Source organism: Raphanus sativus, chromosome 5 (assembly GCF_000801105.2).
Source record: "Raphanus sativus cultivar WK10039 chromosome 5, ASM80110v3, whole genome shotgun sequence".
NCBI classification, from domain to species: domain Eukaryota; kingdom Viridiplantae; phylum Streptophyta; class Magnoliopsida; order Brassicales; family Brassicaceae; genus Raphanus; species Raphanus sativus.
Genome location: NC_079515.1, coordinates 13,576,247 through 13,598,225, shown reverse-complemented (window position 1 = coordinate 13,598,225; position 21,979 = coordinate 13,576,247). Strand labels below are relative to the sequence as shown.

Genomic DNA, 21,979 nt, shown 5'->3' with positions numbered 1-21,979 from the left:
CCTTGATGGCTAGGAATAGGATTAGATTTTGTTATTATTCTTGTTAGGTTTTTAAAACTTTACGGTTCCTCTTTTTTTTTTCTGAAACATTTCCTCTATAAACTTAAAATTATGAATTTGAGGAGTCCATTCTGTATTTTGTAAGCTTATTTGGTTAGACTTTGTAGTTATGTGAAAGTATTTCCTTCCAACTGTTGTCGTTGCATGAACGTGTGACCAGATTATTCCACTCTTTTGATCAGTTGACTTCTTGAGTAAGACATACAAAACTTACTCAATAACTCACTTATTTTGAAGTTGGTCATGCAATTAGCTCTACTCCGGTGGAAATGAGTAGAATCGACTTCACTCATCGGTGTTCCAATAAAACAGCATAAACGGTCTTAATTTGAAACTCTCCAAATATTGAGACCTTGGTTATTTATTATAACAGTTGCACCCACAAAAAGGAACTCCAGATTATCGACTCTAAAGTAATCATAAAACTTACATCAAAATCACTAATTTGATAAAATAAAATGAGTTAACAGCGGTAACTTCAAAAAACCTTACCAGTATCAAACAAAATATTCCGTAAGCAGGAGCTAGATTTTACTCGTACAAAACAGATACCTCAGAAGGACATGTCTCCACATAAAACTTAGCAAATTCTTAGATTTAACAATATAGCAAAATGAGCTAAATTGGGCCTCCTCAAGGTCCTGCCCTGCAACTTCCAAGTTTTAATGGACTGAGAACCTTCAATCTACCGAACAAAATAAAAAACATTTCAAAATCTCAGTTTCATTAAAGCTTATTCTCAGAACACAACAAAGGTTACAACAAATATGTTTAGAGCTACGAACAAACATGAGAAAATCAACTCAAATAAACTTCAAGAGGCTCTAAATTCATCAGATCCTCAACATTCTTCATAACTTTTAAATATTTTTCCTCTCTCATCTTATACAAAATTCTTTCATCGTCTCTATGGCCTAACAATGCCCGGACAACAGAATTGAACCATTGATTCTTGTTCCAAATACTTATGATTTGAATTTTCAAATCACAATAGAGTACATGGGTACAAACAGTAAATACAGTGAATATCTTTTTCAGTCAGTGATTTTTTAGTTTGTACTTACTTTTGCGATGTCATATTTCTGAGAACAACATTCAGAACTTGGATGGTTTCGTATGGAGCATATTGAAGAAGATGGATTTGAGACTGAGGCTGATGGACACGGCACAAGCAATGCTACTTCGACCGATTGATACTTGGAATGATACTTTGCTGCAAATGATGAAGAAAGAGAAGTAAAAAACCATCAGTCAAGAATTGAGTAGATGAGACAACCATCTTAAATCAGCAAAATAAAAATTGCAAAGAAAGATTCTTGTAGGAGTCTCAGTATTTGATTGTTACGTATTCATATATGTGAGGAAGGAAAACCATTTGTGAACAATTATCATATCTCTATAAATTTTATATGCAGTGTTTTGACCCCATTCGCAACATAAAAATGTCGTACATAATATCTCAAAAAGAAATCTTGATGAATACCAGGATGTGCAAAGCCAAAATGTAGACGACAAATGCTGACCTGAAATACATAAGCCTTGTTTGCGTCTCATTTCTTGTAGCAGTTTACGGAAGGTAGGAATGAGCATCAACCTCATAGTCTGATCCAAATCCTTATCTGAATTTGTTATTTTGAACTTGTTCCTTGCAGCGTTTCCCTCGACGTTAAAGCTCCCATATCTTCTCCACAAACTGTTCAGTCTCTCTAATTCCATCTCACTCGAATGAATCTCACCAGCGATCTCATCTGCTTCTACCTGATACGCATATCAAAGGTTTCTGTTAAGAACCAGTCTAAAGGATGTAGATTGATATAGCTTGAGATGGACCTGCTTTGCAGATAATTGCTCGATTAGAGTATGGAGTTGTTTATCCAGTCTCTTCTCTCTCTGAGCTGAGTTAGAAAAACCTTCCCACTCAGATAACCCGAATGGAACTTTTCAGGCTATCAACCTTTCTAACGGAATCAAAAACAGGTCTCTGATGGGTTCTTACAGAAAATAAGCTATCTAACATAGTTTTTTGGCCTTTTTAACAACAAATCAGATTGAAGTTTGGCGTGTGCGAACATGACGAAAGTTGATGAAGATAAGTACCTGGAGAAGGCTGCTTCAGTGCTCTTTCCTGTTTAACAACCCAACTCCTCTCTAACTCCTGAACCTTCTCCATTAACCACTAAAGAATAAAATAACTTATACGAACTCAGGCATACAAGACAAAAGAATTCCATACAAATAAAAAGTAAAAACAAAAACTCATCAAACTCTCCAACTTCTGTAGCATAAGAAAATTTCATCGCCTCTGTATCTGCTCCATCTTTACCCTTCCAATAAGGTAGGATAACAGCTTCACCAGAGCTCTTGGAATGCCTTTCATTTAGAGAAGCTTGTGCATCCTCTTGCTCAGTTTTCAAGATTTCCGCAACCTCTTCTAGCTCCTGCAGACCAGATATCAAGCAGATCCAAAGTGGTAACAAGAATCCAGAAAATAAAAGAACAATCTTTTCATATCAAAACACTATCTGCACTTGAACTCACGTTCAACTTTGTAAGAAGAGAATCAGCTTCATGTCTTTTATCTTGCATCTTTGCCTCACAGATTGATATCTTATTTCATATGCACTGTTTTCTTCAAGCAGCGTCTGCTCTCTCATTTGAGCCTAATTTAAATGTAGAATAAGATCGATCATTCGACCAGAGGTACTCAATTTCTCATATTGATTCAGTTCTGTCAAATTAGAGAGAAAATGCCTGTTCGCGAGTGATAGCGAGTGAATCAAGCTGAAGAGTGAGAGCTGCATTGGAGGCGAGCCAGTGAACATAAAGGTGAGGCAGACGCTGGGACAAATCCGGTAGAGGTAATCTTGGATCGAACGGCTAAGAATTGTCGCTTTAGGGCCAAGCTCTCAACATATTTCTGCTGCTCCTTCGTGAACACTAATGGGCTCTCGTCGATTCATCTTCTCCAGCATCGTCTGCATCTCCGACAAATCTTTCTGAAACAGCTTAGCTGAGACAAGCGAGGTAGAAGTCTCCGCGATCTCATTCTTCTGCTTCAATGAATTTATGCTGTTCTTCGTTTTTTTTTGTCAGAGCTAGATCTGCGGCGTCGCCATGAGTGAAGTAGAACCGCACAAAGTAAATGAAAAGTTTATTGCTCCAGTTAGCCAACGAAGAACAACATAAAACAGAAGACAAATGACGTGTAGAAACAAAATGTTTCTATTGGTTTTTCAACTTTTTTCATTTATTGACATGTCACTCCCACGTGATTCTAAAAGTCTGAGGTGTCAAGAGCAGGAAAGAACCTTGTGTTATTACTGTGTGGATTCGATGAGTCTGAATACCACTTATTAGTTATACCTTTTTTTAAAGCTAAGCATAATTCTTTTTGGTGTAAACCTAAGCATAACTTCTTTATGTGGAAAACTCTTTATGGTTTGCTTAGTATTTTTAAGCTTTTGTATCGTATAAGTTGATGGGTTTTAATAACTTATTAATGTATTTGCATCATTTTGTTACAACCACAACCTTCATGATACTCATATTAGTGAGTTTGTTTGTTATTGGATACGCTTGTGAAGCTTAAGTAAGAAATTCCTTCTTGCTTATTACTAGATATTCCTATTTTCATATAGTTCGTACACATATGTTTTATTGGTTATGTCATTTATTTAAATTTTGTGACCTGGTTATATTTGTCTGTCATGCAGAACAATGGTCACTTGCTAGGACGGTAACATATATTTGATAATTATAAATTTGAATTTGTCTTGAATTAGAGAAGACAACTTGTTATTTGATCAGTTTATTGATGAGATGAAAGTATTTTACTGAGCCATCGATAAAACACCACACTTGCATTGTTCACGTGTTGGGTGAAGCAGAACTATTGGAGGAAGCCGAAGCAATGATATAGAACATAACACAGGAAGAAGCCACTATTATATGGAGCTCTTTTCTTTCTACTTCTACTTGCAGGATAAACGGTAACGTTGAGATGGTTGAACGAATATTAAAGTGTTTGATGAAGCTCGATCTAGATGAAACTTGTGCTTATGCGCACATATCTAATGCTTACTATTTATGGGTTTTTTTGAATAGGCGGTTAAACAGAGGGTTTTCATGAAGGAGACACAAGTGAGAAGGAATTACGGTGCAACTCGATGTAGGTAGATTACAAAGTTCACGAGTTTTTTTCATTGCAGGAAAAGACACACTAGATTCTCAAAACGTAAACAACAAATCCAATGTCCAGTAATTCTAAATCTTGTGCTGGTGAACGAAGAAGATCGTTGTTACTTTAAGCAGCAAGAAATGACGTTATACATGCTCAAGGAGGAGACATATTGATGTTTACAGGACTTTATAAACATTTTTCTTAAGATTTATTTTTCCTGTATTCAATTGGTTGGACACCTGGAGTCATGAAAGTTAAACAATGAAAGTTAAACATTGTAAGTTTGTTCAATGATTTAGAATTAGAGAATTCTGCTTAATTTATCGACAAAGGCTTCTGTTTTTGTAAGTTTCTACTATTGCAAGTTCAAGCTACGTATGATGATTAATTTCAGTTATTTTACCAAACTTAATATTTATGGTTCACTCTCTACCTACACAAACGCTAATTTTTTATTCTAAGGTAAAATAGATAATAATATGATACTTCGGTATAATGAACCATAGAGATTATATGAGTAATATTAAGGTTTGTACATGGCATGCTGTGAGCCCCTCTCTCCAGCCCCAAGATTAAATGTTAGAATTGGAATTTCCATTAATGAGCATGATTGAAGGCAATTATTGAATGTCAATTAAAAGACATAAATTGTCAAATCTTTTTTTTAAATCAACTACATTCTTTTGATTTTCTTATGGAAATCATACAAATAGCTCTTAGAGAATATTATTATATTTTAATATTTTTTGCTGCATGGAAACAAAAATATTTTATATAATTTTAGGATTCTTTTAGTGTGCATCACTGCCTTAAACACCTAAAAACGAATTCATATAGATTTTTAATCACTAAATTATAATTAATCAATATTACTTAAATAAGCCATGTGCTTTTATTGAAAATGTGAAAATAATATGACTTGGGCTTTATAAGAACCCCAAAAATAAGTCAAAGAGTAATATATATATATATATATATATATATATATATATATACTCTTGTTAAAACAGTTTTATAGAACTGTTTTTCAATCTGATTAAAAGCTTTAGATAAAAATCGAAATAAGAGTTAAAACTTTAGAAGCCAGAAATTGATAAAACGATAAAAATAAAGCAATGTTAAAGATATATATATATATATATATGATTCAAAAGACGAAACAAAAAGCAATACAAAAATGTTTTTTAAAAATGATATCACGGAGTCGAGACGAATCTCTTTCCTTAACTCTTAATATTTGCTCTATAAGTGCGACGAACCTGTACGAATAAGAGTTTCAAGATAAAACCATGATAGGTTGGCATGTGGCATTCATGAACAACTTCTACGAACTATTAATCTACGAAACAATCTCGAACCTATAGACTTACGCTTTGAGAATTTTGCTATTGGATTTCAATAAGAAAAGTGGTTAGAAATGAATGAAGAGGAGTCGAGTATTTAAAGAAGAGAAAGGGATTTAATTTTCGAAACTGTTGCACACGTTTAGCGAAAATATCTCTGAAATCTCAGGAGTGGAAAGTTGAGAAACTTTCTCCGCAAGATCTCTCTTCTGTTGATTCATTCTGATCCTTTCAAACAGACGAACTTCATGTTGTTTTCAGACGAACTATGTATCGTTTATTTATGAATGTCATGCTGTTCTTTTTAGAAATGAAATGAAAAAACGTTGAGCTTAACTTAGTCCAAAAAAAATCTTAGAGAGCCTTCTACCAAGACCCAAACCCAAACTTAAACCCACGTCCACGGCCAAACTGGCTGAACAGTGGCTGCATGCACATGAAAAGACTTCCTCTCTCCCAGAGCTGTTTGAACAATGATAACATGTGAGCATATATATTGGCTCAGTTTTGTCGAATCTGAAAACATATAATCTGAAACTATTAAATAAATATTATTTTTCTCTTTTTTCTATTTTATTTTTTTTATTTTTTTATTTTTTTATATATCTAGAGTATAAAAGTCTTTTAACCTCTTAAATGAAATATTTTAGTCATTTTCTTCCTTGTGTGCTATTTTTATAACAAACACATAGAAAATGTTATAAACCATTAAATTAGTGGATGTAATAACCGGCTGGTTTATGATTTGGTTCTAACCGGCTGGTTATGTATGTTTTCCTTTTCCTTTCTTACTTAGGATTTGTACTATTTCCATATTACTATGACGGTGTAATTCCCTATATAAAGGGATCATATGTTTATGAATAAGATATCCTTTTTCCCTTTATTTTACAACACGTTATCAGCCTCTAGCCCTAAGCCCCACGAAATATTCTTCAACTCACCCAAAAATCATCAAACCCTAAACGAAAAGAAAATCACTTCGGAACTTCAAAGAGATCGTTCTCTCAAACCATGAGGAACCAGAAAATGATTAAGATATCAAATTGAAGCTCTCGACGAGACGAATCCATCAGTGCAAACCGCTTGTCGATCTGACCACCGACGCTTCCTCAGGCACAGATACAGTGCACACCGATATGCTTTGGAAACCAAACCCGATTCCAACAAGGATTGATCTATGAATCCCTGAGCCAAAGCTTCAACATTAAACCTAACTTTCTCCTAAGCTTCAGCCGCAACTTGATCTTGAATCAAAACCATAATCAAAACCCTAAGCCGCAATCTCTCTCTAAATTGTTCTTGTTGGCGATTTTGCTTTGATTCATACTAACCCTTTATTGAATCATTTTGTTTAGGTCTCTAAGCCACGAGCTGTTCTTGATTCATGACATGCTCCTAATACATGAGCTTCTCAAGAACCATCAGCCACGACCTGTTCCTTGATATAAACCCTAAGCGCAAATCCCTCTCTCTCTCTTTTGTTTAATTTGCGTTTTGGTTTTGATCTCTATTCTAATTCGCTTTTGACTCTTGTGTTTAAGGTTCAATCAAGATCAAATTCCTGGTTCATATTCCAATTGGAGGTTAAGGATTATAAATTCGTGATCAACTCTCATACATATGTCCATTCAACCTAATTGGAGTTTAAAGGTAAGTAACTAATTGAAACCTAAAACTAAGTTGAACCCTAATCGTTTTCTATGTTATAAAACCCTTGATTCATGTCTTGATTGTCTTGATTGATGAGTCCTGATTATACCTTGCTAAGTTGATAGATTCAATCGCCTAGGTTGCTAGTCTGTTTTGATAGATAACCTTAAGATGAAATCGTTTTGTTTCTTACTTGTTTGGTACGTAGGGTTCAATCCATACACCATGAACCATGCATCTTTGTTTAGGTTGTTAGATAACCTCATGATTGAATGAATGATGCATGTTCTTGATATAGAAACAAAGTTTCTAGGTTATCGGTTCGATTAAAATCCTTGAACTAGAAATCGAATCATATAATGTTCCCATTCAATTGGGAATTGATCAAAACATAAACCATCTTGGTTTTGGATATTAATTCTAATTAGTCTTGGTTATTAGACCTCGACCAGACTTGTTGTCAAAATTGTTTTGATCAAAATCATAAACCAAATAGGTTTTGGAAACAAAGATCTAACTTGTCAAACACATGTTTTCAGATGTCGAATATAAACAATCAATATCTAACCATTGACCCCTTAGAGCTTTGGAAAGAGCTAAAGATTAGATATGATCACCAAAGAATGGTGATACTTCCAAAAGGCTCTATATGATTGGAGGAATCTCAGAATCCAGGAATATAAGTTCGTGGACAAGTATAACTCGGCTCTACTTAAGATAGTTTTCGAAATGAAACTATGTTGTAAGGAAGTGAATTATAAAGATATATTGGAGAAGACATTCTCCACATTTCACTCCACCAATGTGTTGTTACAACAACGATACCGTGAAATGGGCTTCACTACTTATGCATCTCTCATATCATGTTTATTGCAAGCTGAGAAAAACGATGAGTTGCTAATAAAAGATAGTGAAACGAGATCTCCGGGATCAACTCCATTATCTAATACACACCTAGCCAAAAAGGCAAATAAAGAAACCAACCATGTCCATGATAGCCAAAGAAGTTATGAACGTAGCAGATGGCATGGACAAGGCTGTGGTAGAAGAAACCATGGCCGGGGTTCAAGATGGAACCCTTATGGACATGACCATCAGTCCAATTCTGGACTTAGAAGATGCACGTCCAAATCAGTGTACTATAGGTGTGGAACGAGTAACCATTAGGCTAAGACATGTAGAACTCCCAATCATATAATTGAGATCTACCAAGAAAGTCTAAAAGGAAAGAATCCAAAAAGCTCATATGGTTTATAAAAATGATCTTATGGAGTTTGAAACTTCAGATTGCCTAATGAGTCCAGTTGATTAGACATCAAAACACTTAGTGTCTTTACTTAGTTTTCATGATCTCTCGTTTTCCTTTTGAACTTGTTTTATTTCCTTGTTTGCTATCTTTGAATGAATAAAAGCTTTTATCTCTAAAACAAAACGTCCATTCTTGTGAATATCATTATGGTGTATAGTGGATCAGGCCACAACATCTTAAGAAACAATTATGCCACGGCCAAACTTATATCCTATGGCCTCAAGGGTACACATCTAGAAATAGATGGTGCATTGTATCCTTAATAGAAGCTGTGTGCATTGTATTCACATAGAGGCCGTGTACTATCAGAGACTGTGGTACAATACTCATTTGTCTAAGTGAAAGAATGGATGGTCTCATATTGAAACCATGGGAAAAAGAGCACAAATAATTTCTTTAAGAGAAATCGCCCAAAGTGGAAAAGACTACATGTCTTGATAAAAGCTAATGAGTTCACGTCCAAGTGTTTGATAAATATGATATGTCCATGGGGGTAAGTGTTAAGCACTCCATGACACATGGACATACACAATATGGACGTGTCAAAGAGTCCACAAGAAATAAAGATAGTTCGATGCCAAAAAAAAAAAAAAAAAATAAAGATAGACAATCCTCATCCGGATGAAACAAAAGGCAAATGAAATATGGTACTTCAAACGTCCAAATGACTATATGTCAAAGAGTTCACGTACCAAATGTTTAATAACCACTATATGTCCATGGGGTAAGTATAAAACATCCCATGGCAGAAATATGGACGTGTAAATACACAAAGAATGGACAAGGACAAGAAGTAAACATAGATGAAACTAATGACAAAGGAAAATAGTTCTTTGAAATCGCCTAAAAGACTATATGTCTTGATATGTTCACATCCCAAATAATTTATTACGTATGGTATGTCCATGGGGGTAAGTATAAAACACTCCTTGGCACATGGACATACACACGGATCTAAGTGAACATAGATATTCTCCATCCCAAATTACTGACAGGTCAAGAGCCAGACATAACATATCCCATCTTAAGATATATGGATGTGCCGTTTATGAATCCAATAGCTCCACCACATAGATATAAGATGAGGATGAGAATATATGTTGGATATGACTTAATATGATTTCCCCACGTTTCTAAGTACCTTGAGCCAACCACATATGATTTGTTTAAGGGCCATGTACACAGATAGTCACTTCAGTGAATCCGAACATCCAACATTAAGGGGAGAAAATAATTAGCTGGGTAAGAAAAAATTACATGGAATCAAACATCCTTATATTGGCAAGATCCTCAGAATCTAGAGTGAGATCTAGAATTCCAAAAGATTATACAAAAGCTAACTTAAACAAGTTGCCAGATTCCAATGCAGACCCGAATATAATGACTAAGTCATCTATACCAGCTATGAATGCACCAAATTCGAATTGATGTTCAAGAGAACACAATCAAGTTGCTACTGAGTCTAAGACATGTTTTAAAACATGATAGACCAATGAGTTTTAAAGATAAGATCCTTTGGATATTAAAGAAAGGTGCTAATCCGTGGATGAGAGACTCCTAGACATAATCAATCATAAGGTTGTATAAACTTAAAAGCCATGGCCATGGATGAGGTTGTACCTAAGGTTCCTAGAATGATGCTTGGGACGCCTAGCATCAGGGTACTGAAGGTCATAATGAAACCTCAATAAGTTAAGTCATGTCTAGGACACAATGGAACAAAAGAGTACTCGACATCAATGATATACTAATACTATGCATGCAATGTAGCACTTGAGATTATGAAATGAATGAGGATCATGAACCCATGTATATATATGAGTGCACTCAACAATAAGAATAAGATTATATCGAAAGAAGACGTGGAGTTAAACTTATTAAGAAAAGAGAGGATTGGTCCCATAAGTTCGGACACCTCTAGATGTTAAACCAGTTGGACAGAAATAAATATTTGTGAAAGAAATGAACATGGCGAGATATGCTTGATATAAGGCACGACCATATGCACAAGGATTCTCACAAAGATCAGGAATCAATTATAAGGAGATATGCTCCTTGTGGTGGATGCAACAAACATTGAGATTCCTTGATAATTCTGGCACATAAGAAAGAAACTTATACTTGCGGTTCATGGATGTAAAAACCGCCTACTTATATAAGTCCACTAGATAATGAATATATATATATATAAGTCCCATATGGTATTGAGTTGCCAAATGCAACAAGTTCTCGAGAACAAACTTGTACAAAATATGTTAGTGATCTAAGAATATCCTAGGAACCTCTGGAGAGACATTTCCCAAATAAATATGTAAAGAAAGAGTTTGAAATGAAAGATTTGGGAAAGACTAAGTTTTGGGACAAACAAAGATTGTTTGGAACTACAAATTGAGTACCTTAAAGATGAAACACTTGTGATCAAAGGCATACATAGAAAGGTGCTAAAATGATTAGCATGGACCATTGAGTAAGTCCTATAAGGTCCATTGATACTCAAACGTTTTATATGAATAAGACTCGCCCATTGTATGGTTACATAGTCCAATAGTTATAAAGTCCCTTGCCCGGACATAGACCCATTTGGTCACAGGAAGGACAAATAAATTGTACATTGGTTCGGACACAAACCATTGTAAGTCCTATAGTCGTAACTCATAAGGTCCTGTTTTGGCTTGGACTCAGACCTACTTAGTCCAAAGAAAAGACATAGTCTTGAGGACCCCTAAGCTTGGTCACAGATCCTTTTGATCCTAAGATTGGACAAGGCATATGTCCTTGGTCCGGGAAATGCCTTACATAAGTACCATTAAAGCTTATGCACATCCGACCAAAAGTGCACTATATTGATATAATTGACGCCTTGATATGGCAAGCCATACTAGGTCGGATAGTTTTATGTATATGTTTAGACCATAAGGCATTGGAACTAAAGCCATGCACGTCCTTTGCCATAAGTACTATTGGCACCTTGCTTAGATAAATTTGGCATGTCCGAACATGAAGCAATGAAACAAGATTAATACATCCTATGTTACCTTCAAAAGAACTAAATGTTTGAGATTGATTTATACTAACTAGACCCAAAGAGAAGTTTGTTTGGTTTTGATAAATAATGCAGGTTATAACATGTGATCCATACAAGATCTCAAACAGGTTATACACGTTTGAAAAATGATGAATAAACTCAAAGTACTACAAGTTCAATCATATGATATGTCAGCCGACTTTTTCACCATGTCTAGACCAACTCCACATCCATGAAAATTATCTATCAGTTTGGGACGTGCCAAATAAAGGACCAGTTCAAGACTTGGCGCCCATGAAGCTAAACTATCAGATTGTCCATGTGCCAACTTGAAGAACATGCACGGAGGTACAAATCAGGGGGAGTGATACATGTTGTATTCTTTTTCCTTCACCTGGTTTTGTCCCAATTGAGTTCTACTGGTAAGGTTTTAATGAGGCAACACAAATATTGGTAAAGTGTATCACGAGCTCTAGATGGTTATAACATCCAAGGGGGAGTGTTATAAACCATTAGATTAGTGGATGTAATAACCGGCTGGTTTATGATTTGGATCTAGCCGGCTGGTTATGTATGTTTTCCTTTTTCTTTCTTACTTATGATTTGTATTATTTCCATATTATTATGACAGTGTAATCTATTTATATAAAGTATGGTTTACTCTCTCCAGGTGCTGCCACATAGGATTCCAGGTCACAAATTCGAGTTTCCTGGCGCTGACACGTGTCCGCGTTAATGAAACGATGCGTGGTGAGTCTGTGATTGCATTTTGGGCTTAATGTGGGCTTTCACTCTGTTTTGTGATACGCCCGGGGTGTTTTGTGTTCTTCGCGACTCTTTCTTCGTCTGAGACGGCGAACGATCGAGTTTCTCTTTCTGTAACTGATATCGGATCTGAATCGTTTCGTTTCGTTTCACTACTGTCTAGACTTCAATGCGATTTTCTCTTCTGTTAGGCGGTGTATCTGCGATTGCGAGTATAAATAGGTCAGCCTTTTTCCTCTCAAAACCATCTCCTCAATCTGTTTAAGCGGAGGAATAAACTCATTCTTCTTTATGATTTGAAGTCTGATAGGTGTTCTTTCACTGTACAGGTTAGCTTGCTGCAATTCTGTGACGCCGGGAATGTCAAACGCGGCAGGGACATCTTTCTCGCCGATAAAAAGGTACATCATCTCCCACAAAAATTATCTGTCCAATCCTCTTCATCATAATCTTCTCAAAAAATCAAGAGAAACTAATTTTGATTTCCTCCTCGGCATTGAATCGGCACTGTTGTAGCTCCTCCGTCGCGGTTCGACTCCCTCTTGCGATGTTCATTGGAACCTGTCGCAACCTCCCTCCTGTGACGATCATTGAATCTACACAATGATAGATCTTCTTTGAAGCAAGGTTTATAAATCGATTATATAGATCTACACAATTGATTTCCATTTGATGATTATATAGAACCTGTGTTGAATCGAAATGAGGCAAACTGATTATACCGAATCTGGGTTTAATTCAATTGATTCAATTTCGTAGCTGGGTTGAATCAAATTAATGCAAAGATTATCATCTTTATAACATTCTTTTGTTACTGTCAGACTATAATTTTTTTGTTTGTTTAATAGATTTGAGAAGAAGAAGAAAGGAACAACAATGAGCTCTGAGCAAAACAACAGTACAAGCTTCCACCAATAGATGCGGTTTCTTCGGGTCTTCCAACATGAACCTCTGTTCCAAATGCTACAGAATTCTTCGAGCCGAGGAAGATCTAACCGCTGTAGCAAAATCTGCTGTCAAGAACTCACTTAAGCTTCCATCTATCAGTCTCATTGTCACACCAGAGCAAAAACAGCCTCTTGAAACCAGACCAGCCTCTGTTGTTGTAACCGCTGAGCCGTCATCAGCTCCTATAGCCACGGGACATGAGGAGGCAGAGCCGTCGAAACCTGCACGGACGAACATGTGTTTCAGCTCTAACAAGAAGGTTGGGGTTATGGGGTTTAAGTGCAAATGCGGTAGCACGTTCTGCGGAAGCCATAGGTACCCGGAGAAGCACGAGTATAACCTTGATTTCAAAGAAGTTGGACGTGATGTAATCGCAAAGGCCAATCCTGTGATCAAGGCGGATAAAGTCGAAAGGATATGAAAAAAAAAAAACTTTTCTTTTGAAAAGTAATTTGGTCTCCATCTTTCGTAAGATCTCTATCTATGATGTTTTTTGTACAAGGGGAGGAGATACCACATTGATTCTTTTTTATATCCGTTGCTAAGATTATTGTTTTTTCTTTGAGAAATGTTACAGATTATTGTTATAATTTCTATATATTTATTTGCATATAAGCTCCTCAGTGTTAAAAAGCTCTAAATTTCACTATATTGAAGTAACCTAAGCGTTCCAGATGATCAATAATTTTTAAAAATGCACTAAACACTCTATATTCCTTATCATCTTATTCTATAAACAAAAGTTATTAATAGAATGTTTAATAGCCCAACACTTCTTTTTAATCAATAGTCTAATTACAATCTAACAAGAAAATCCATCAATGTGAAATTAGCACACAATCTATAATATCGTCTAAAACACATGCACTTCAGAAAAAGAACAAATACGACTTTTAGCAATATTGTGTCCACACGTTTTATCAAATGCAAATAAAAAGCGTAAAGCTTATCAAAATGATTCCATCATATTATAGCTCAAGATTAGAAAAAAAAATAGAGGAAAACGTAACCAAATATTAATACATAATAGATTAAAAACATTTTCTACGAAAATAAGATCACAATAAAAAAAATCGATGATCAAAAATCAAAAATAATTATAAAGAAAAATAGAAATAGAAAAAAAAATACAGAAATAAAAAATAGATATAAAACAGCAAATGGATAATTTTTAGTATGAAAGAGATATGTTAAGTTATTCTAACTAAATAGATGTAAAATGTATTTTAAATATTTATGTCATGAATTCTAAAAAAAAAACTATAAATATAGATCTACAACTGTGTAAAATTTAAATATATAGTTATATAATCGAATAAGAGCATGATATAAAATAATGTAAGAGAATGAATAAAACTAGGTAACTTAAAATTAAACAAATAAATTAACAATTCTACACTATTAAAATAAAAATATAATAAAACTTCAAATAAACAATCTTATTAATTGTAATGACTCATACTAATATAGAATAAAACATTTTAAAATGAAACAAATATTAAATAAAAATATTTAGTCTAACTGTTTAAATTACTTTAAATTATCATCCCGTCCGTAGGACGGGCCGACCCTAATTTTCTATATAAAGGGATGGATTATATGTTTATGAATAAGATATCCTTTTTCTCTTTTATTTTACAACAGAAAATGTCTATAGAATTACCCTTTATTAAATTTGAAACATATTCTCATACATAAAAAAAAAAACAAATTGCAAATACATAATTAATTTTACTGTGCAAACATGTCATTATTTTAGGTATTTCACTTAGCGCAGGATGCATATTATCACCTAGTATACGTTATACGTCGTGTTTACTTTTCTTGGATTGATGTTATAAAATGTTTAAATTATCTTAATATATGTAAGAATATTAATATAGTTAACTCATTTTGGATTATTTCGGATCCTAATTCGAATTTCAGTTCCTCTCGAATTATATTTATGCCCTAAAGTATTAAGCTGATAAGTTGTTTGGATATTTTTATATATTGGTTCAAAGATTTGTTCTGCTTCAGGAAGTCGATATGTTGATTCCCAGATTTGTTCTATTCCTCCGCTTGAGTTTGTTCTATTCCTCCGCTGGAGTTCATAACTTATTTTTTTTTTGTTTATAGTACCGGCATTCTACATCAGAAGACGCCATTCCAGTAGACGTGTACCCTATTTATTATCTCCTTTTGGTGATTTTAATCATATAAGTTCTGTTTCAGATTGATGATTGATACATTCAGTAAAAAAATGTTTTAGTTTGAGTAGTTTCTCTTCAAGTTAGTTAGTTCTTTCAACTGTTGTTTACGTTTTAAGGTCAAGGGAGTCTCTAATATTTTTTTGTTCATATGCTTTCTGCAGCAAAAGCTCCTGCGGTGCTTCGACCATCAAGAAATGTGTTGTATTTTTAGGTCATGGGTTTACTGCAAATACTCCTCTACACAACAGCATCACGAATTGAGGGTTAGTCTCTTTTTTTAGGTGTGCCTGAGAAATTAGAGAACCGACCGGTTAGTGAAGAAGCTTAAAGTCTAACACAACAATAAATTTGATTTCTGCAGTGGAATCTCTGGACGATATTTATGATTCTGTATTGTGTTTTCACATGAGCATCTTATGTTTTGCACAAGGCATGAAAGTTTATTTTTCATGAACATCTTACTTACTCAGCTTTGTATACGATGTTGTAAACATGACCTGTAATTTGGTCCTTTGTGATTTGTTGAACAAACCTATTGGTTTCTTTCACCCTCTGCATTTTCCTGAGCTAAAACCTTATTCTGGCATTTTTTTCAGATTTATAGGGACTTCTGCGTGGAACATGGAAGACCTTGACAGCACACCAAGGCTGAAAGCTAGCTTCAGTTTGTAGAAAGAATGCTGAGGTAGAAACATCTGCCTCCTATTGCACCAACTACACTCTGTGAGAATACACTTTCCACTGCAAAATTTTCCTTTTCCTTTTGTGAACTAAGCCCTCAAGAAAAAGAAATAAAAATACACAATGGAATCTATTGGTTTGATTCACTTTCGTACATAATTTCTCTATTCTCTGTGAATTTGAAGGTTCTTATTTTTTTTTGTTTAGCGAAGAACTTGATTGTAGTTTTGTCTGCTGCCTGAAAACATGTTCCCAGATCTCTATTTATTGATCTCGAGCCCACTGTTATCAGTGAAGTCCATAGGGGAACTTACCGCCAGCTTTTCCATCGTTAGCAGCTAACCTCTGGGCACAACTTGGCCGAAGACAATTATACTGGTGAGGAAACCATTTCATTATCTCTTCTACTTACTGATTCTTCAAATGGTGATTAGAGAAGTTTTGTTGTTGCAGTTTTGAATGGAGATTGGGGACCTTTGTCTTGATGGTGTGAGAGAACTTCCCGACAACTGCTCCCTTGCAAGCGTTCTTGGTGTTCAATGCTGTTGGTGGAGAAACTGGTTCTGGTTTAACATCTCTGGTTTAATCAAGTCTAAACTTGGATCCTATCTTCTCCTCTGGTACTTTCCGAGAAAGAACACATTACTAATTACACTGAAACTGGAGTCTTCCCCAGAATCTTGGTTTTGGGGCATTACCTTTTGATCTCAGGTTTCTACTGCTGCTATAAAGCCTCACAACACTGTTTTCTTGCCGCATTTTACAAAATAAAATAATAAATAAATAATAATAAATAATTCTAAAATCTCCATTTATTAATTCGCATAAATCATCTCAAGATCCGTAAATCCAATAAATAACCTTAAATCCCAACATAGTATAAATAATCTCGAGAATATCGATAAAAGCATAAATCCGAAAATCTGGAAAGAAATAAATAAAACTCCCAAAAGCACCGATCCGATAGCAATCACTCATGTCCTTCAGTCTCACCTGAAAGGGGAAGAAAAGAGGAGTGAGCAACAGGGGAGTCACTCAGTAAGGTATGGGATGCTAAACCGCAACCCACTGACTCAGTACATAGCACTACGACCATGTAAACCTAGCTCTAGCATGAAACAAACACGGTGCCTAATACACCACATCAAACATCCAATGCGCTGATAGTACATGCTACTCTATGCACCCCGCATTTCCTCATAAGGATATATGTATATCTCCAGGCGTACAGTAGTCCATCTCTGCACTCCCACAATCTGCGCATCGGCGGCTTACACAAACGTCTCTGTGCACCCGCAATCTCACTGCTCGTCGGCGGCTTACACAAACGTCTCTGTGCACCCGCAATCACACTGCTCGTCGGCGGCTTACACAAACGTCTTTTTGTGCATCCGCAATCCACACAAACGGACTTATATTTAAATATACATATATATAACAGTTTTAACATCACTCAATTCATTCAACCGTTGAATCCTCTATTATCCTATTCCGGTTTTAAAAACAATAACAATAATAAACAAACAAGACTCCAATCAGACTCGATTCACAGAGACATATCATGTTCGAAACTAGACTTTCCATAATAATAGTACTAAACTAGCTCGAGATTTAACGGAGTAACCCTCACCTTAGCAACTGGCCGAAACGAACAACGGGAATGATCAAGTAAGGTCAACTGCAACACGAGAGTCAATGACTTAGGCGCCGAGTCTCAGGAAATAAAGTTTCCCGAAATAGAAACTTTCTTAAAACGGAAACTTTCCTAAAATAGAAACTCTCTTAAAATAGAAACTACTCTAGAAATAGATTTCTATAACTAGAAATATAGAGGTGACAAACTTACTAGAAAACCCGCTGGAAGCTCGCCCAGAAATCCCGCTGGAAGCTCGCCCAAAAATCCCGCCGGAAGCTCGCCGGAAATCTCACCGGAAAAATTGACTAGTGACTGGTCGTTGAATAATTCAACAACAACTTGTCACGCGCAAAGAAATAGTTTGACTTGATGAGAATAAAGGGTAGAAGAGGAGTCTAATATATAGGAGAAGGGAGGGAGAAAGGTTTTCTCAACTTCCAATGTGGACAAAAGAAGTAGAATTGAAAGGGTTTTAATAAAAATAAATAATTGGGCTTGGCCCTAAAATCAGGGTCGTTACACTCTACTTGAAGAATCTCTCCAATAGAATCAAACGCTCAGGTACTCCTGCCCGAAAAAAAAAGAGCTGAGATACTCCTGCCCGAAACTGACCGGATTTGAAATTAAATATATCTTTATTTAAATCAGAAAAATTATTAAAAGACCATGAAACCAACAGAAACTTGCATAATTACAACTCAACCAGGGCTATTTCGCGGACTATCCAGACCCGATCCACAAATTCGGATCTCTTTCTCCATAAATTCCGAAAACTTTGTAAAACCTAGTGTAATTGTAAACTTGGTGTAACTGTACAGAAATTAATTCCTACTTATATTATTGTATGAATATACATTGTATCTAATACAAGTTATTTAAATTGAACTAATGCATACTTTTAGATTGTAATGTTTTATTATATTAATTTTTGGACACAGTTGATGTTATTGATATATTTATTGATTTTTTTTTAAAACATTAGTTTATAGATATAACTAGAAAAATTACAAAATGTGAAGAGTCATTTACAGAAATTTATTAAAAGTAGATAAAATTAATTTTCAATTGGCAATGCACGAGCAGTCAAGTGTATATCACAAGCTGCACAATTCCAGAAACAAAGATCGCATTTCCACCGTGATTTTGATCCATTTAGGGAGACTACAAACACTAATTTTATGATTCTGGAGCACCAGCAATCATATGTCACATTAGGATCTATCATTTCAGCCATAGATAGAAACATGGCAGGTTTTTCATAATCTCAATGGCCTGTGAGTTCCCAACTATTGATGATTTGAAACATCTGATCAACATGTTGACGAGTAAAAGCATGGTAGTTGTGAACCAATCCTCCATCATCAACACTAAAGGCTAAGTTCATCATACCATATACAAATAGGGCCAACAAGCATCCTCTCTCAGCAGCAAGATATATTTTTTTCTTACCAACTAAATGGAGGATGAAGAACTCATACATACCTCTCAAGTATATGGCCTCTGGATTACCCACACGGTAGCAACTAATTCTGAACATTCGAACATCATTGACCTTGTCTAGCCAGTCATTCATGTAAATGAGACTTGCCGATCTGTAGAAGTAATCATATCTTCCAATTTTGTTTAACCCGAAAAAAACAATCCGTGCACAACCAAAGTCTTGGATACTGGTTGTTGCTACGTTGTAGAGAATCTTATGAATCATTGAAGGAGGGAGAGAAGCCAAGTTCATCTAACTTTGATAAAATAAAATGGTTATTGTGTGAGAGAAATCTCGTAAATTATTTGTTACTTGTATAAGTGATAAACCCTTGAAATTTAATGAACCACTCACCCAAATTTAAGCAGAAACGTGTCCATTTATAGGTGATTTGATAGACTCCTCGACTGTCGCATCTCTTGGATTTAACTTATTAAGATATATAACTATGTATAAGTAAGTAAAATTAAGTGATTTAGATTGTCTAAATTTATGAAACTAAGAAAAACGTAACAATTAAGATTGTATAAATATTTAAAACTATGTAAAACTTAACAAAATTTATATAGTCTATTGTTGTATTTTGCAAGAAATGATTAGTATCCAAAACGTAATGTATATATTTAACGACAGCAACCAGCAGTATTGGAAATAATAAATGAAAATGATAATATTTAGTTTGAGAAAAATCATGTAATTAATGATTCAAGCAGTGACATGTCCATTTAAGGGTAATTTGATTGACTCCCTGAGGAAGCACGACTTCTCTCACACGCCTTCTCACTGCAACAGTCGCATCTCTTGAATTTGGAACTTTGTATAACTTTAATTTATTAAGATTTATTACTATGTATAAGTAAGTGAAACTAAGTGAAACTAAGTAATATAGATTGTCTAAAATTTTGAAACTAAGAAAAACGTAACAATTTAGATGCTATTAATATTTGAAACTTTGTAAAACTTAAAGAAACTTAGATATCATATTGTTATATTTAAAAATTTCCATAGTTGGATTCAACATCCATTTTTCATAGTTGTCTTAAGAAGTAAAATTTCTTCTTTTAACACACTAACTTTATTGTTTGTGTTTATGTTACTTGGTTTGTTATTTATGTTTGTAAAATTTGGTGTAACTTTTATAATTTTGGTTAAGTACATCATTTTTGTTTGTCAAACTTCGTAAAATTTAGTATTACTTTTTTCATGTTTGTGTAATTAGGTAAAAAATTTCAAAATTTTTCATTTTCGTACGTCAAACTTTGTATAACTTAATATTTTTTCTGTTTGTACATTTCGGTAAACTTTGTCAGAATTTTTATTTTTCATTTGTCAAATTTCAAAACTTAAAAAACTCATCACTGAACTAGTTTGATAGAATTTATGATTAATTGTACAACCAAAATCTCAGAAATACCATGACAGTAACAATAAGACAACATACAACTATCAATATTTGTCTTCCATTATTGGGTCCTTAATCCACATGGTCATTTGAGAAACCACAAAGAGACATCAATAGTATTGCAAATAAGGGTTTGAATCAGATTTGGAGAACTTCTGGATGATACACCCGCCCATGTAGCTTCAGAGTTTTGTCTCTTGATTAATCACTATTTTCTGGAAAAAATCTAAAAATTGCAGATTATGTGAAGAAAGATGAAAAAGAAGAAATGAGATGAGAGAAAATGAGGTGAGAGGATTGAAAAGATGATAGAAATGAGAAAACCCTAAAAATTAAAGCAATTATAGTTGCCAACTTCGTTTTTGGGGTCTGGAAAAAAAGAAAATTTTTGGAGGGAAAATTCTGAAATTTGAGCGGAAAATTTTTTTACAGCATTTTTGGGTCGATGTTTTACCAAGTTTGTAGTTTTACAAAAAGCTTCAAAGTTTTACTTTTCTATTTTTTGCATTTTTTTTAGTTTTACTGTACTCAAAAGATTTATATTATAGTTATACCACTTTTATTTAGTTTCCTACAATCAAATTCCATCAAATCATGTTGTGACATAATTAATTTTGTTGCATATATAATTTTTTTGATGTCACAAGGACAACACTAAGATAAAAAGCATAAAAGAACAATGTATTTCCTCTATTATGTAGTACACAACTATGTGATAAAAAAAATTAACTATAATTATTGTAAATTTAAATCATAAAATACTAACAAATAATAATCATAATACTTATAAGCAACCAAACAAATTAAAAATTGTTTCTTCAAATTTTTATATTTTATCAGTTTTACTAAGTTTTATTTAGTTTTTTATCGTATTGAACAATCATTTTGAATAATAGAAACAACTAATCGTGGTGTGTATTTTCTTCTAGGTTCCCGAATTTTATTATTTACGAGAACAAGTATGCACTTTTTTAATCGAAACAAATTAGAGTTCTTAATATTCGGAGCTCACAGTTCAAAATAGTAATTTCAAAACAGTTATGATGTGATGCTCAATCAACTAAATCTTTTACATGCTCTCCACGTTATCCAAATCAATACCTATATTATCTCTATCTCGAATAACAACATCTTCCACTGGCTCAGTCACCTTTAGATGTTGTTATGTTTTTTCAATGGTATCAAAGATTTTATTACCATATAACTCAAATTTTACCTATTTGTATATGGATTTATGGTCATTTTTCTGCATATTTTGTCCACTAGCATACAAACTACCTTTACCTTCGTTTGGATTTCATTCAT

General features: G+C 34.3%; 2 pseudogenes; one reads left to right on the top strand and one right to left on the bottom strand.

The window, feature by feature from the left end:
• Positions 1-1,519: 1,519 nt before the first annotated feature.
• LOC108839218 (uncharacterized) lies at positions 1,520-8,292 on the bottom strand (annotated as a pseudogene).
• Positions 8,293-13,211: 4,919 nt separating this feature from the next.
• LOC108832752 (zinc finger A20 and AN1 domain-containing stress-associated protein 7-like) lies at positions 13,212-13,704 on the top strand (annotated as a pseudogene).
• Positions 13,705-21,979: the final 8,275 nt, after the last annotated feature.